This window comes from Hipposideros armiger, unplaced genomic scaffold (genome assembly GCF_001890085.2).
Source record: "Hipposideros armiger isolate ML-2016 unplaced genomic scaffold, ASM189008v1 scaffold_671, whole genome shotgun sequence".
NCBI classification, from domain to species: Eukaryota; Metazoa; Chordata; class Mammalia; order Chiroptera; family Hipposideridae; genus Hipposideros; species Hipposideros armiger.
In genome coordinates, this window is record NW_017732021.1 from 76317 (window position 1) to 90956 (window position 14640).

Sequence of the window (14640 nt, forward strand, 5' to 3'; positions counted from 1 at the left end):
CCTTTTATCCTATGCAGATACGAAAGTTGTTTTTAAAGGTAATGTGAGCATTCTTAACAAATCAAAGCTAAATATAAAATGCAGCATCAAAACTTTATATGCCATATCATATTAATGTCATAATTTCACAAACATTAATAAATTTAATTTATTTTATAAAAGCAGGGTATAAAACTTTATAGGTCATATAATGTCAGTTTAGAATATTCTTACAGTATTTCTTTTCTATCTTGAAGATTTTACTTTAAAACACATCAAGTAATAGATTTGGACTATAAAAATAAGTACTAGATGATATTTTACTTATACATTTTCTCCATGAAGATAAAAAAGATATATTTTTGTTGTTCTCTGTCTTATTTCAAGCAAAGTATATTGATAAGACCTGCTTCTGCATGGTTAAAATAATGTACATCTTCCTAAATCTTCAATTCTGCTTTATAAAAGAATAGTGCTACCAAGTGTTGCCTCAACTACACGATTAAGGAAAAAATCTTCCAAAACTACAAAATTTTAAAGTATCATGAAATTATAATTTTGCAACCACAAATTTTGCATGGCACTGGTAGTGCAAAATATCTCTTGAGAACCAAAAATGATAAGTGCCTATATTTTTTTACCTTTTATTCATTGGCACATTGTAAAATAAGATTTTAAAATATTCTAAATAAAAAAAGCAATGAATATCAACTCCTGTAGTTTAACTAATCCTATCCCTGACACTTTTCCTAGAAAAGCAAGAATGTATGGAATAATTTCTATTGTTTCCTTTTACACTATAAAGGACCTAATAGAACATGGAAACATGACATTAAATATCTTTAAAATACATAGTTTAAATTTTAACTTTGAAATGTAGAAACTATGAAGAAATTGGCATTTGAATCACTTAACTTAATGATAATATGAGAAATGTAGGCAAGTTACCCATATATTGATACCGAATCATTTTTCTAAGCATGTACAAGTGAAATGCCCTTTTACATAAATTTTAGCATTGATAACTAACTATAAAATGTAAATAAAGTGAATCTTCTCAACCAATATTATTAATCACATATGAAAAATAGCATACCATTCATAGAATCAGGGGATCAGAGAACTAATAAATATCTAAACAGATATTTATTTCAATGTCTCACCCAAAGCAAGGTGCCTTCTGTTAATGTCCTTTACAGTGTTTTCTCAGGTTTTATCCCATTTACAAAATCAGGATTTTTTTTTAAATTCTTAACAAACTTTTATTCAAAATATTAGGAAAATCATATTCAAAACACAGAAATAATCAGACTTTAACAATGCTGCATAGATAGTGGTATACGAGTTCCCTGACGCTTAGTGACTTCCTCCTAATCAAAACTTCAATATTGAAGTCGCAGTAGAAAATGGTAGAGGCAGTATTTCATCTTTCTGAGGCTGAAAAAATGGCTTTGATGGTGAGAAGTGACACCATTTTAACAACAAAGATTAGATTATCCACAATTCAATTATATTCCTTTCTTGTTATTTCCCAGAGATGAACATTTAGAATATAAGGATTACTAGATGGAAGTAGGAGGTACAAAATCAGGATTTTTATATGTTATATTTTTCTTATCCTCATAGTCTGCTCTTTTTCTAAATGGTTAGTGTAACATTTTATTTTAATTGTCATATAGTGTTTTCATAAAGCCCACATTAGCTCTGGTTTCATCTCTTTCAACTAGATGAAATCTATCAATATTTGCTGGCTGTTAACTGATAGATTGTATGGATTATTGTTGGTCCAAATAAACTTAATTAAGGATTATAAGTGCTCTCCAATCCACAAATTAAAAAAAAGTGCTTAATTGGTATAGATAACAAAATTTCTAGTATGTAACAAATATACATCTAGTGGAATGTTTTTGAAACTTTTTGAACCTCTAATTCTTGATTTTGTGTAATGCTTAATACACAGTGACTCTAAAACTCAGCATTTCCTTCTACAATATTTTCCCATGGTTGATTCAATATCAGTACTTATAAAAATAATATTTCCATGAGCACACATGCATCACTACTATCTACTTTCCCCCTTTCTATTTGGCCATTTTAATTATTTTCCCCCATAGTTGAAATCTACAAATTTTTATGTTAGAAGTGGTGAAGATTTGTAGCACTCTGACTGCTTCATAAAGTGGTACCCAAAAGGTGTAAAAAGTGTCATAGCATTTTTTTATACAGTCACTCCATTTTTCAGCTGAGAGTCAAAAAGGGGAAAAAATGGTGGAAGAGGTAATATCTTTCTTTTATTCCGGCAGATTTAGGTTGTGTAGATTTTCATGGTTTCACCCAGAGGCTGTTAGATTCTGGAAAATATTTTAATCATCAGTCCCAGAATTTAGTTTAGTGAATTATATATTTTTCTTACCTTTATAATTACTCTGTTGTGAAGAGGTCAGATTACAGCATTTTAGCCAGATTAAATTTTAAACAGGATAGATCATTTCTAAAGCCTACAAGTATTTTGTAACATGGCTAAAACTTTTATTTTGATGCAACATATTTATTAATGAGCATTAACTACATCTGCAAAGTTAATATTGCATATAACCTTGGCTAATCCAAATAGAAGTATCACGGCACATTTTAAACAGAGCCAAAATTCTATCATTTCCTTTCAGAATATTACTAAAAATTGTTATTTAGCATCTAACGTTAAGTGAGATCTTTACAAAATAGAGGTAAATATAATTTTAGACATTCTGAATAATCAAGAATGTACGAGTATGCAAAACCTATATAAATCACTCTTTGTCATGTTTAAGACCTCCATGTTTTCTTCTACATAGCTTCATTAAAATAAAATTCACAAACCACATAATTCTCTCCTTTAAAATGTATGATGAGTACTTTTTAGTATATTGATGGGACTCTACAGCCATTACAGAAATCTAATTTCAATATATATCCCCCCACTAAAAAGAAACCCTGTACCTGTTAGCAATCTGTCACCATCCTCCTTCCGCCTCCCATCTCCTCCTAGCCCTACCCAGATACAAATCTACTTTCTGTCTCTTTACATTGTCTATTCTTGCCATTTCATATAAATGTGGTTACAAAATACGCCATTTTTTGTAACTGGCTTTTTAAACTTGGCGTAAGGCGTTCAAGGTTCATTTCATGTTGAGGCACATATTAATACTTCATTTCTTTTTAGTGTCAAATAACATTCCAGTGTATAGCATTTATCTATTTATCAGTTAATGAACATTTAGGTTGTTCCACTTTTTGAACATTATGAACAATGTTGCTATGAACAAGTTCTGCAAATATGTATTTCATTTCTCCTGTATATAGATTTAGGAGTGGAATTGTTAGGTCATAAAGTAACTTTATAATTAAACTTATGAGGAATTATGAAAATGTTTTCTAAAGCAACTATTATTTTACATTCCCATCAGCAACGCATGAGGGTCCTAATTTCACCATATTCTCACCAACTCTTGTTAACATCTTTTTTATTATAGTCATACTAATGGGTGTGGTTTCAATTTTTATTTCCTAATGACTAATGATGCTGAACTCCCCCGTCTTTTCCATGCAATGAAAAGGAATATGCACAATAAGACCATTCAGCATTCATATTTTTGATTCATGCGTAATCTTTATCTAGCAACTGTCTCCTCCCGCTCCACATTTTTAAGCTTACTCTCCATTCCTTCAAGGCTTTAGATCATATACATCATTTAGAATCTGAAAACATTTTTATCCCAAATGACACTGGTCAAGTAGTCATGACTGGAAAATAATTAGATTTATATTTTTTACATTTCTGAAGTGCTGTTGGGACAGAAAGGTAGTTGTCTACAACAATTGAAATCTACTGTTTTGAAAGATATGAATTAGAAATACAACTTTAGAACAATAGTAAAGTAGTAGAGAAAAAATAAAGAAATACATGGTGTTTTGGGTGGGAAAACCATTAGTAAAGATGCCATTTCGCCTCAAATCATCGATGATTATAATGCCATATCAATTGAAATAGCAATGGGATTTTTGGGGGTGTTGACTTAGCAAATTTGTTTTATGTGAATTTTTCATACAAAATTTTAAGCATATCTCCATATTATTATGAATTATTTTTCATCATTACTTTTACTTTTTAATTAAAGTTTATTGGGGTGACAATTGTTAGTAAAGTTACATAGGTTTCAAGTGTACAATTCTGTAATACATCATCTATATATCATCTTATGTGTATGTAATTTATATGTGCATGTACACAGACACAATATATATTATATACAAAATACCTTAAAAATCAGCTACTTAAACTTTGTAAAATGTATGTTGAAATAAATACACATAAATTGGAAAAAAAATTTTAAATGTAATCAGAAGAATCCACTTTTACAGGTAGACAGGAAAATTCTGAAAAATAAGAAATAAAATAGGGAATTGACTTACCAGATATAGTAAATAGTAAATGTATTTACAGTATATAAAGTTGCAGTAATTAAACTGTGTTATCAGTGCAATAATAATAGATAGAACAGTGAAACAGAATATAGACATATATTGTAGCACTTCATGTTGGTGAAGGTAGAAAGAATGGTGTATTTATTAAATGGCTTTGATATAATTGGCTATCCATTTTTCTGGAAAATTAATATATAGGTCTCAAACCGTAAGCAAAATGAATTCTAGATGGATTAAAAATCTAAATATAAAGAGTGAAACTATGAAGTTACTAGAAGACAAAACAGAAGAAAATTTTATAACCTTGGGGGTTGGGGAAAGCCTCCCAAGATATCAAATTCCAGGTCCATTGATAACAGTATATTATATAATTTACTATGAGCCAGCACTGTTCCAAACCTATGCCAAATTTCAACACGATTAATCCTTACAACCCTCTAAGTTAAAGCTCTGTAATTATCCCCCTTTTACAGATGAAAAAATTGAACACAGTTATGTAACTTGTTCAAAGTCACACAATAGAAAGAGGTAAAGCTGGCGTTTGAACCCAGCAGTCTAGCTCCAGAGCCCATGCACTTAACCCACACACTTTATTTCAAAAAAAGTTGGAGATTCAAAATATAATTTAAATAAATGAAAAGAGACAAAGTGAAAGAAAACCCCTGCAACTCACGTAACAGTCTAGTAGGCTAGAAAGAGTTCCTACAGATTAATAAAATAAAGGCAACAAAATGAGACAACCCAATAGGAAAATGGGTCAAGGTTAGGAAGAGATAGTAAAAAGGAACTGTAAATGTCTACAAAACATATTAAAAGTTGCTCCATGTTCAAAATAATCAGGAAAAACAAATTAAATGAAGGAGATATTTCTCACAACTCAGATTGGCAAAATTGGATAAGATTGGCAAAATCTAATTGAGGCAGTTGATATAACCTTTCTAGAGGGCAATTTTTATGGTTCCTATCAAAATTGAAAATTGTCATTATCTTCCACCCATCATTTATTAATTTATCCTTTCAACAAATATTTCTTGGGCTCTTTTTATGTGCCAGGCACTATCCTATGTGCTGAGAATAAAATAATGAAGACAAGATCTCCTCATGCACCTTATATTTTAGGAAAGAGAGATAAGCAATAAAATATAATGAAATAAATAAGTTATCTCACAGTATTAAGTCTTACCAAAAAAAGTGTGATTTGATAGAGGGTGATTGAATTCCTCATGTTTTATATGTTAGATAATTTTATGTTTTAGACAATTTATGCTACAGTCACAAAGGACTTTTGTGGTGCTCCTTCAAAGAGAGACTATTCTTTTGAATATTCTAATTTTGTACCAATTTACTGACTGATTAAAAATATATTCAGAAAGGTACTATGCTCTAAGACATACAAAGATACAAAAAAAAAAAAACCTCAGCACTTGAAGATCTTGCAGCCCATTTAGAAAAACAAAAAAAAGTACCCAAGAATTTATTCACTGATCAAGCTTATATATTAAATAAGTGGGATATATATTAACTTCCTGTGTACTAGAATGGAAGTAAAAAATCCCAAATGATTTTAACTCAAATATTCATGTAAGAAGACTGGTAACATAGCAACTGATCAGTTGTTCTCCAGTAGAATGTTTTACTATAGCTTTGAAATTGTTCCTGAGTATTTCCAAATGGCACTTGTGTGACCCATGGTTCTCGTACAGAACACAAGGCCTTCTGGGTCATCTAAAAGCTCCACGGTGTTGCATATAGTGATCACTTAAAAAATGATTCCCAATGGCAATCTTGTTTCACTACAAAGTCTGAGTACTCTGAGGTACATTTAAAGCACAATTAAACCCTTTTTCCAAAACATCCCTTAGAAAATAGTTTAAAAGAGGGAAATATAGCATTCTTAATTTAATTAACTATGACATGGTTAGTGGAGTAGACATTGATTGTCATTTGGAGTTCCTCTCTTCACTGATTTTAATTTAGGGAAAAGAAAACCAATTGCTATTGTTGGCAGGAAGGAACTGATAGCCAAGCAGGCTTCTCTTCCAGGACCCAGCTACCGGGGAATCTGAGTAGAAATCTGAGTAGCAAAAAGGACATTGAGAGTATAGGAACTTTGTTAACAGAAAGTAGTACTAATTAAAGGTAGTTTTGAATAAAACAACAGGAAGTAAAACTTTATTTAGCAAAAGTACAAGATTGGGAACGATAATGATGGAGTGAGACTTGGTAAGTAGAGTAAGGTAAATGCCAGGAAACTTAATATGTCTATAACGGTAACATAAAAACAGCTATTAAATAATCACATACCTTCTTTAATACTTCATTTAAATTTTTGATTTTTAAGATACGACAGTCAAATTAGGCATTGATATAAGCAATCTCTGTCTCATTAAAGTCATTAATTATGACTATGGTGACAGAAAGATTAAGGAACTAAATGGGTTGCTTCTTAAAATTAACTATTTATTGTATCTGTGTTTGATGTCGAAGTTTGCTAGTCTATTTGGAAAGGCCATGATGATTTTAGAAAATAAGAAATTAGTCACTAAAATAGTACCACATCGGATATATTGAAAGGGAATATATATGGCCATTATGCCACTTTTGCCTCTCCTTGAAGATATGCCATGCTTTTCATGCCTTTAAACTTGGTTTTCTCTGTATAATATACCACTCTTTATCTTCTCAGCTTCCAATTCCAAGTCATCCATTAAGGTCAGCATCATCCAGTCAATTCTTTATTCTGATTTTCTTGGCACCTTGTTAAAACCTTGACTACAGTTCTTAATAATGTTTTTGTTGGTTTCTTCCAATGTACTCAATTTCTTGAAAACAGAGTTTATGGCTCTCTTCTCTCTATGTATTATTATCTAGCAATTTTTTTTCACTTGATAGGTAAACAAATGTTTATCAACTAGAAGAGCACAAAGACACCTAAGATTGTAGCTTAGTAAATAATGGTTGAAAATTTAGCTTACAATATTCCTTTACTATACTAAAGTAGAAAACACTTTAGAATCCTATATGAGTTAGCATTTTAAGGAAATTTTCCCTGTAGCCCACACTTCCATTTTAGAGATATAAACTCATTCTGGATGGATTAAATGACCAATTTAGCATTTCCTGATTTTGTTCCAGGGGACACAAAGTTAACAGGTGTTCAGTGAAAAAGGATTTCCAAGGACAAATTTGTTTTTGACACACTAAATAGTCTCCTCATTTTTGGAAATTCACAGTGCACATTAGTACATAAGGGATTCTGAATATTTTTGTAGGCAATAATCTTACTTAACTTTAACTTAGCATTTCCCAAATGCATTTGATCACGAAGATTTTTTTTTTCTGTGTGATTCAACAATGGAGTTCCTTAGCATATACTTATGAAAACGCTAGAACACATTTACAATTGCCAGCAAGCTATCTGGGGGCAAAATCATATCCAGAATACATATTCGATACATCCTTAGTGTACTTTGAACTGCAGAGATCCCTTATTATACTAAACCTTTCTCAATAAAGTAAAGCATTTAAGTGTTTTATAAAACACTTAAGATTATATTATTTCAGGGCAGCAGGAAACAATAGAGGCTGTGCAGAACAAGGGTCCACAGCCTCCCCGGCCCTCCCACAATGCTCAACTCTGGATTGCCTCTCCTTTGCCTGCCCACAACAGCCGACAAGGAAACAGCTTTGATGATGTAGTAGAACAATGTGTGACATCAACGAACAGTACAAAATATGGAAAACCAACACCTGTTTTCTTTATTATTTTTTGATGAGCCATGCTCTGAAGTGGACCAATCTAACTGTGCAGTGGCTTCCAGATGTAACTAGACCAGAAGGGAAAGATTTCAGCTTTCATCGACTTGCCCGGAGGACACACATATCGGATGAACAAAACCACCTGTGATACCCAGCATGCAGCTCCCTAATGCTGCTCAGTTTGATGCTTCACACTGCGACAGCAAGAAAGGAGAATTTGGAGGTTTTGGCTGTGTTCATGGAAAAATTGAAATAAATATCAACATCAACCATGAATGAGAAGTAAGCAGGACACGTTATATACCCCAGAACCCTTGCATCATTGCAACCTAGACTCCACCAAGGGACATTCTTGTCTTTGACTATACAAAACATTCTTCTAGAAGAAAATACAAATTGGGTTCCTCAGTCACACTAGTCACATCTCACTGCCCCACAGCGTGATGTGGCTAATGGCCACCACCTTGGACTCCACCATCACAGGAAACTGCTGTCCACTTGCTTTTGCCAATGTTTTACATCAGTGTTCTCTAGAGTCACAGGTGATGTTTGCAAAATAATAACAATAAAAAAATTTTCTAAACCAGATCTTTCCAGAGAGTGCAACCCAGACCTGTGTCTCCATGGACACCAGAAGGAAGGCTATGGGCTCTCTTGGAACCCAAGCCTCAGTGGGCACTTAGTGCTTCAGATGACCACACCATCTGCCTATGGGGCATCATTGCTCTTACAAAGGAAGTAAAAGTTGTGGATGCCAAGACCATCTTTACAGGGCAAACCGCAGTAGTAGAAGATGTTTTTTGACATCTGTTCTGAGTCTGTGTTTGGGTCAATTTCTGATGATCAGAAACTTACAATCAGTGATACTCATTCAAACACTACTTTCAAACCAAGCCACTCAATGGATGCTCACTGGTGAGGTGAACTGCCTGTGTTTCAATACTTATAGTGAGTTCATTCTTGCCACAGGATCAGCTGATAAGACTGTTGCCTTGTGGGATCTGAGAGCTCTGCAACTTAAGTTGCATTCCTTTGACTCACATGGATGAAATCTTCGAGGCACAGTGGTCACCTCATAATAAGACTATTTTGGTTTCCCATGGTACTGATTGCAGACTAAATGTGTGGGTTTTAAGTAAAACTGGAGAGACACAATCCTGGGAAGATGCAGAAGATGAGCCACCAGAGTTGTTTATTCGTGGTGATCACACTGCTAAGATATCTGATTTCTCCTGGATCCCAATGAACCTTGCGTGATCTGTTTTGTATCAGAAGACAATGTCATGCAAGTGTGCCAAAAGCCACAGAATGTTTATCATGATGAAGACCCTGAAGGAAGCGTGAATCCAGAAGGACAGGATTCTTAGATATGTCTACACTTCTTGTGATTTTAGATTTCCTTTTTTTCCCCTCTCAATCCTGAGGTTGATTTAACTCCAGTTTTGAGACACAGACTTTGTCCAGCTGTCCCTCTATGATAGGTACCATCAACAATGCCGTTAGCCCAAACTGAGGGTGTTTTCTAAATATTAACTGGGGGGCTTAATTCAGTCAAGCCACAGATTTATATTTAAATTTTCTTCAGGAATTTTCTAGTAACAAAGATCTAGAGTAGTCACCAAAAGGGGAATATTGTGTGTGGTTATTTTATTTTTCTTCTTATATCCCCAAGTTTTTCAAACTCATTTAAGTAAAGGCTAGACGCAAGTAAGGAATAAAACCAAGTGAGGTAGGTGGCTGAGCCATGATGTATAAGTATTGCTGGAAATCATTTTATGCAGGAAATAAGGGGAGATTGAAGTCATATTAATTCCTACTCTAAAACCTTCAGACCTGACATTCCAGGATGCAAATTTTCATACGAAGACCACTCCCTTCTCAGTTCTTAGAGTTAAGCCAAAACTATGCATTTCTCTTTCCCCATATATTTTTACTTGTTAGTGCATTTCTTGAGCTGTTTTCATATTATTTCTTTCCTTTCTGTGAAATGGTTTTGTAAAAGAGCTTGGGAATACCAAGTTGTAAACATGTATGTTTTAATCTGACAGCTACACCACAGGTAGACTGTCCAGTTAAGTTGAGAAAAGTGAACTGATTTGATAGCTCACCTTTGTTTCTAAAATTAAATTAATCCTGAATAAGAGTTGCTCTTTTTTTTTTTTTTTTTAGTTAGTCATTGACCACCAGTTTGATACCATTTCTATTCTGGGTGACCTGTTTCACTAGCAGGCCTGTTAATATCCATGACTAACTGTATAAGTGCTTGTTTTAAAAAGAAAAACATTTCATTTGATACTACAAATGTAGGTCTGGGGTCTGCTTCATTTTTCAGATAGAGATAGTGACAAAGGACTCCCCAAAATTAAATGTTCATGTTGGGTGATTTTTATAAAAATAAAATTGAGGAACAGAATAATAGTTTCCTTAACCTTGAAAGCGTCTCCAACCATGAGTTCTTTCCATCTTACATATGTAGGAAAGCTAACACAAATAAACGTAACAGCTTTTGTTACCTATTGTAATGTATTCATGCTTTCAATTTGTGTTTGTTATCCTTACAGCTACTTACAGCTAACTAAAATTGCACCAACTGTGAAACTGTCACACAGCTGTCTTTTTTCCCTTCTCTAAAAACTTAACAAGAATGGATAATCTATAAGTAGCATCATGTGCACGCTCTAACCTTGGGAAGATTTTATTTTAATTTCTTCCCAATATATTGAAGTGGAGCAGGTAGGTATCTTATCAAAAAACATATTCATCATTCTTTGTCATGCTTCATCCTGCCCTTCAGGTTAAATACCTCTGTCACTACAAATGATGACATGCATTTTTTTTTAAAGTTTATTCGTTTTCAGCTGATCTGTCATTGTTATAGCTTGTGAAAATGTCATGATGATTTTTTCAGTAAAAAGTCTATGGAACTCCAAGGTTCCTTAAGTGTTGTGCAGTAGAAAGGGAGACCAAAAGGTCCTGTCTACTAAGCTTCCGAAAAGCTGCTTAACAAAAATCTCAAATTATCAACAGTATTTATCAAACATAAAATGCCTTTTAGATTCTGCGGTGTACATGAATAAAGTATAAGACATAACTCTTTTTCCCAACCTATGGAGAGATAAGCCACATACACTCAAAGCATGTTTTTATGTATGTATGATTACCAATCACTTTATATATCCTTATACCAAGGTAGTTAATTATACAACAAGTTAGAAAATAGAGGACACATGAAAATGAGGGCAAAAGAAGGGGAAGAAGAAAATGGTCAATGTTCAATGGAAAGATGAGAAAGTTATCATAAGCTCATGAACCTGCAAAGATTGATTGATTGATTGATTTAGTTGAGTTGCTTTCTCCTCGCTGGTGACTTTGTAGTTTTCTTGGGAGTATGGTGAGATAATATATCTGAAAGTACTTCCTAATCTATAATCTTCTATAAACATGTAAAATAGTTGTATCATCATCTATAAGTTCATGAACCATTTCCTGAATAATTTTTGACAAATAAATCATTATGGTGATAAGACCCTGAACTTATTTTGTAATCATCTTAGAAGAGTTCAGAATCTTTTTATTTCACATTATACTAGAAGTCAGAGTATTATTCAGGTTAACCGTGTGGCATCCACACCAGATTTTTTTCCCCTATTCTAGCTTTGACTTTGGTTATTTCATCTCTCTGTGCTCATTTCCTCATCTATAAAGTGAAGATAATAGTATAGCCTATCTTGTAGGGTTTTTGTTAAGATTAAATAAGTTAGTATAAATAAAGTTCTTAAGAACTCTTTCTGTCACTTGGAATATACTACACATCTGTTAGCTACTCTTATGGGAATGATGTTCCAAAATTAGATGCTATTTTAACATCATAAAACTGTGTGACAAAGGAAATAAATCTCCTAGAGTCACACAGTCACACAGTAGAACCCCTACAAGTCCTGGCATCAGTCTAAATTGTGTCTGAATTGCAGTCCCTTTGCCATAAGGTATCTAGGACACTTCAGTTCTCTCTATTCCTCCCTCTTATCTTGTCCCCATTCTCTTGTCAACTCCTGAGTAATAAAGGGGAAATGTATCAGCACTTTTGGTTGATTTGGTATAAGAAACATTTATCTCTTTTACTGTATAAGTCTGTATTATCTATTGGTCAATATTCTCTATTTCAGCTGTAATCTAGACCGACCAGCATCATAGACAAAAATTATTTTGTATAATAATTTGTTGATTTTAGAGTGATTTCCCCCAAGAATTTGATTGTTGGCTCTTCCAATTACTAGGTATTTGACACCTCTTTGTCTATTTTATCCTGTACTATTAGTGGTCATTATAAGAGTACTTAGATTACAAGTGGAACTTGCTTTTAGAAACTGTTTTTAAACTTTCCTTTAGGAAAAAAAAAGCTTCATGTAGTAACACTTCACATTGAATCAAGAGATCTGTTTACTAATTAAAAGATCCCCCAAACTAGTTATAATTTAGAAAAATTTCTTAATGCTATACATTGTCACAGTTATGACATGTTTTTCTAATATAAGTAAATTACTTCTAAAGCCAGGGAATTTATGCAAAGTCTCATGTACAGACTAATTATCCCATGTTACTATCATGGGAAACCAACTGGAGCATTTCTGCATATTTGATTTGCTTTCTAATTATTACAATGTTTCATCATAACAAGCCAATTTGAGGAACACTTGCAATATCTGAACGCTTGCAATGTGCAGAGATAGTGCCTATTTTTAGGACGATATCTAGAACAACTTTTGCTTCACTTTATTATGGATCTTCTCCTGTGTAGTTTTTTGATATTTCCAGATATTCTTGCCAAATATAAACATCTATCTAACTATGTATATGCACAACCCAGGTATTTAATTTAAATGGATGTCTGAGAGTTTGCCAGTATTTCTTTGCCAGTATTCTTTTCATCCATTTGTAGTTTCTATTTCTCTAATGCATAAGGCTTGTCAACTTCAGAAAGATCTAGGTGCTTTTCCAGTTCTGTTGCCAGTGTAAAAAAATGTTTTCCTTATCTCTCCAAATATGGATCTTCCTTTATAAATGTTATTTTGCAGTCACAGAACTCATTCCTTTTAATATTCCCAAGCTTTCAGATCCATAAATAGGTCCCAGAGAAGTTCCACAATATATTTTCAGAAATAAAATTTTAGAAGGGAACAACCAAAGGATAATGCCTATTTGAATACATCAGTTTAATCATTTATTATTCAAGGATTGTGAGCTCTTTTTAGTGACAGAGCCTTGGGTGAACTGAAGTTCATATATAAAAGATAACAAGACAAAACATTTTATCTACTAATTTTACTGATCTTTAAAGGAGTATTATTTTCCATAATTATAAAATATCATGTGAAACTGAAGAGGTTAGCAACATGGTCGTGGAAGAAACTGAATAAATAAATTAATAATCTTAAAACGTGAAAAGCTCTGTAAGGGAGAGAAATAGAAAGTGCAGTAAGAATATTCTAGAACTTCATTAGAACATGTTTCACAGAGAAAGTGACATTTTTTTTCATGGGTCCTAAAGTATAAGAACAACTCTACAAATTAAGAAGTTGGGAAGGGAAATTATGTAGAAAGGAAACAGTGTGAATGAATGAAATTCCATGTTGCGATCACTTTGGCATGGTTGTGTTGGGTGTATGTGGATGTTTAGGTGTGTGGGCAGAGACAGGTTTGAAAAGTAAAGCAGCTGTCCAAAACTCAGAGGACAGAAATAAATGAGCTTTGATTGGAGACCTGTTATTGGCAAAATAATTTTTAATCATTATTTTATCTAATGTTTACAAAGATTCACCAAGGTAGATATTATGATCCATCATTTAAAAATGAAAAATCTGAAATGTACACAGGCTTACAGCTATATTAAATGTCAGGGGGTAGTATTTTGGGGGAGAGGGGTTATCGCTTAGTGAGGTGTGTAAATGTCTAACTATTATGTTACTTTGTACACCTGAAACTAACAGAGAACAATGAAAGAAAATAAATAAAATGTAGATAGGCTTAGAACTTCCCAAGGCCACACAGCTAAGAAACTGAAGAACTAGATCCAAAGCCTGAATGATATCTGCTCCACAGAGCGTGCCCTGTTGTCACCCCACGTACTGCCTCAGGAAGTTTGCTATAGAGTGTAAAGAGTGGATTACAAAGAACCTAATGATAAATAATAGATATATTATTAAATAGAAAATGTGGAGTTACCACATATTTTTAACACGAGAGTGGCATTATATCAGTCTAGGTTTAAATAGTTGTCTGGCAGCTATATGGACGATAGAATAGAGCAGAGGAATCTAGGGCAAGGAAGAGAAAAGGGAAAACAATAACAATAATAAAAATTAACAGTTATTGAACATTAATTATGAGTCAGTCATCATGCTAATACTATACAGGTTATCAGTTAATGCTCAACAAAAT

At 33.1% G+C, this 14640-nt stretch overlaps 2 pseudogenes; both read left to right on the forward strand.

The window, feature by feature from the left end:
- The window catches only part of LOC109372871 (14-3-3 protein sigma-like), a 115807-nt pseudogene that overhangs the window by 52955 nt on the left and 48212 nt on the right, over nucleotides 1-14640 (forward strand).
- On the forward strand, nucleotides 8133-9569 carry LOC109372873 (histone-binding protein RBBP4 pseudogene; annotated as a pseudogene).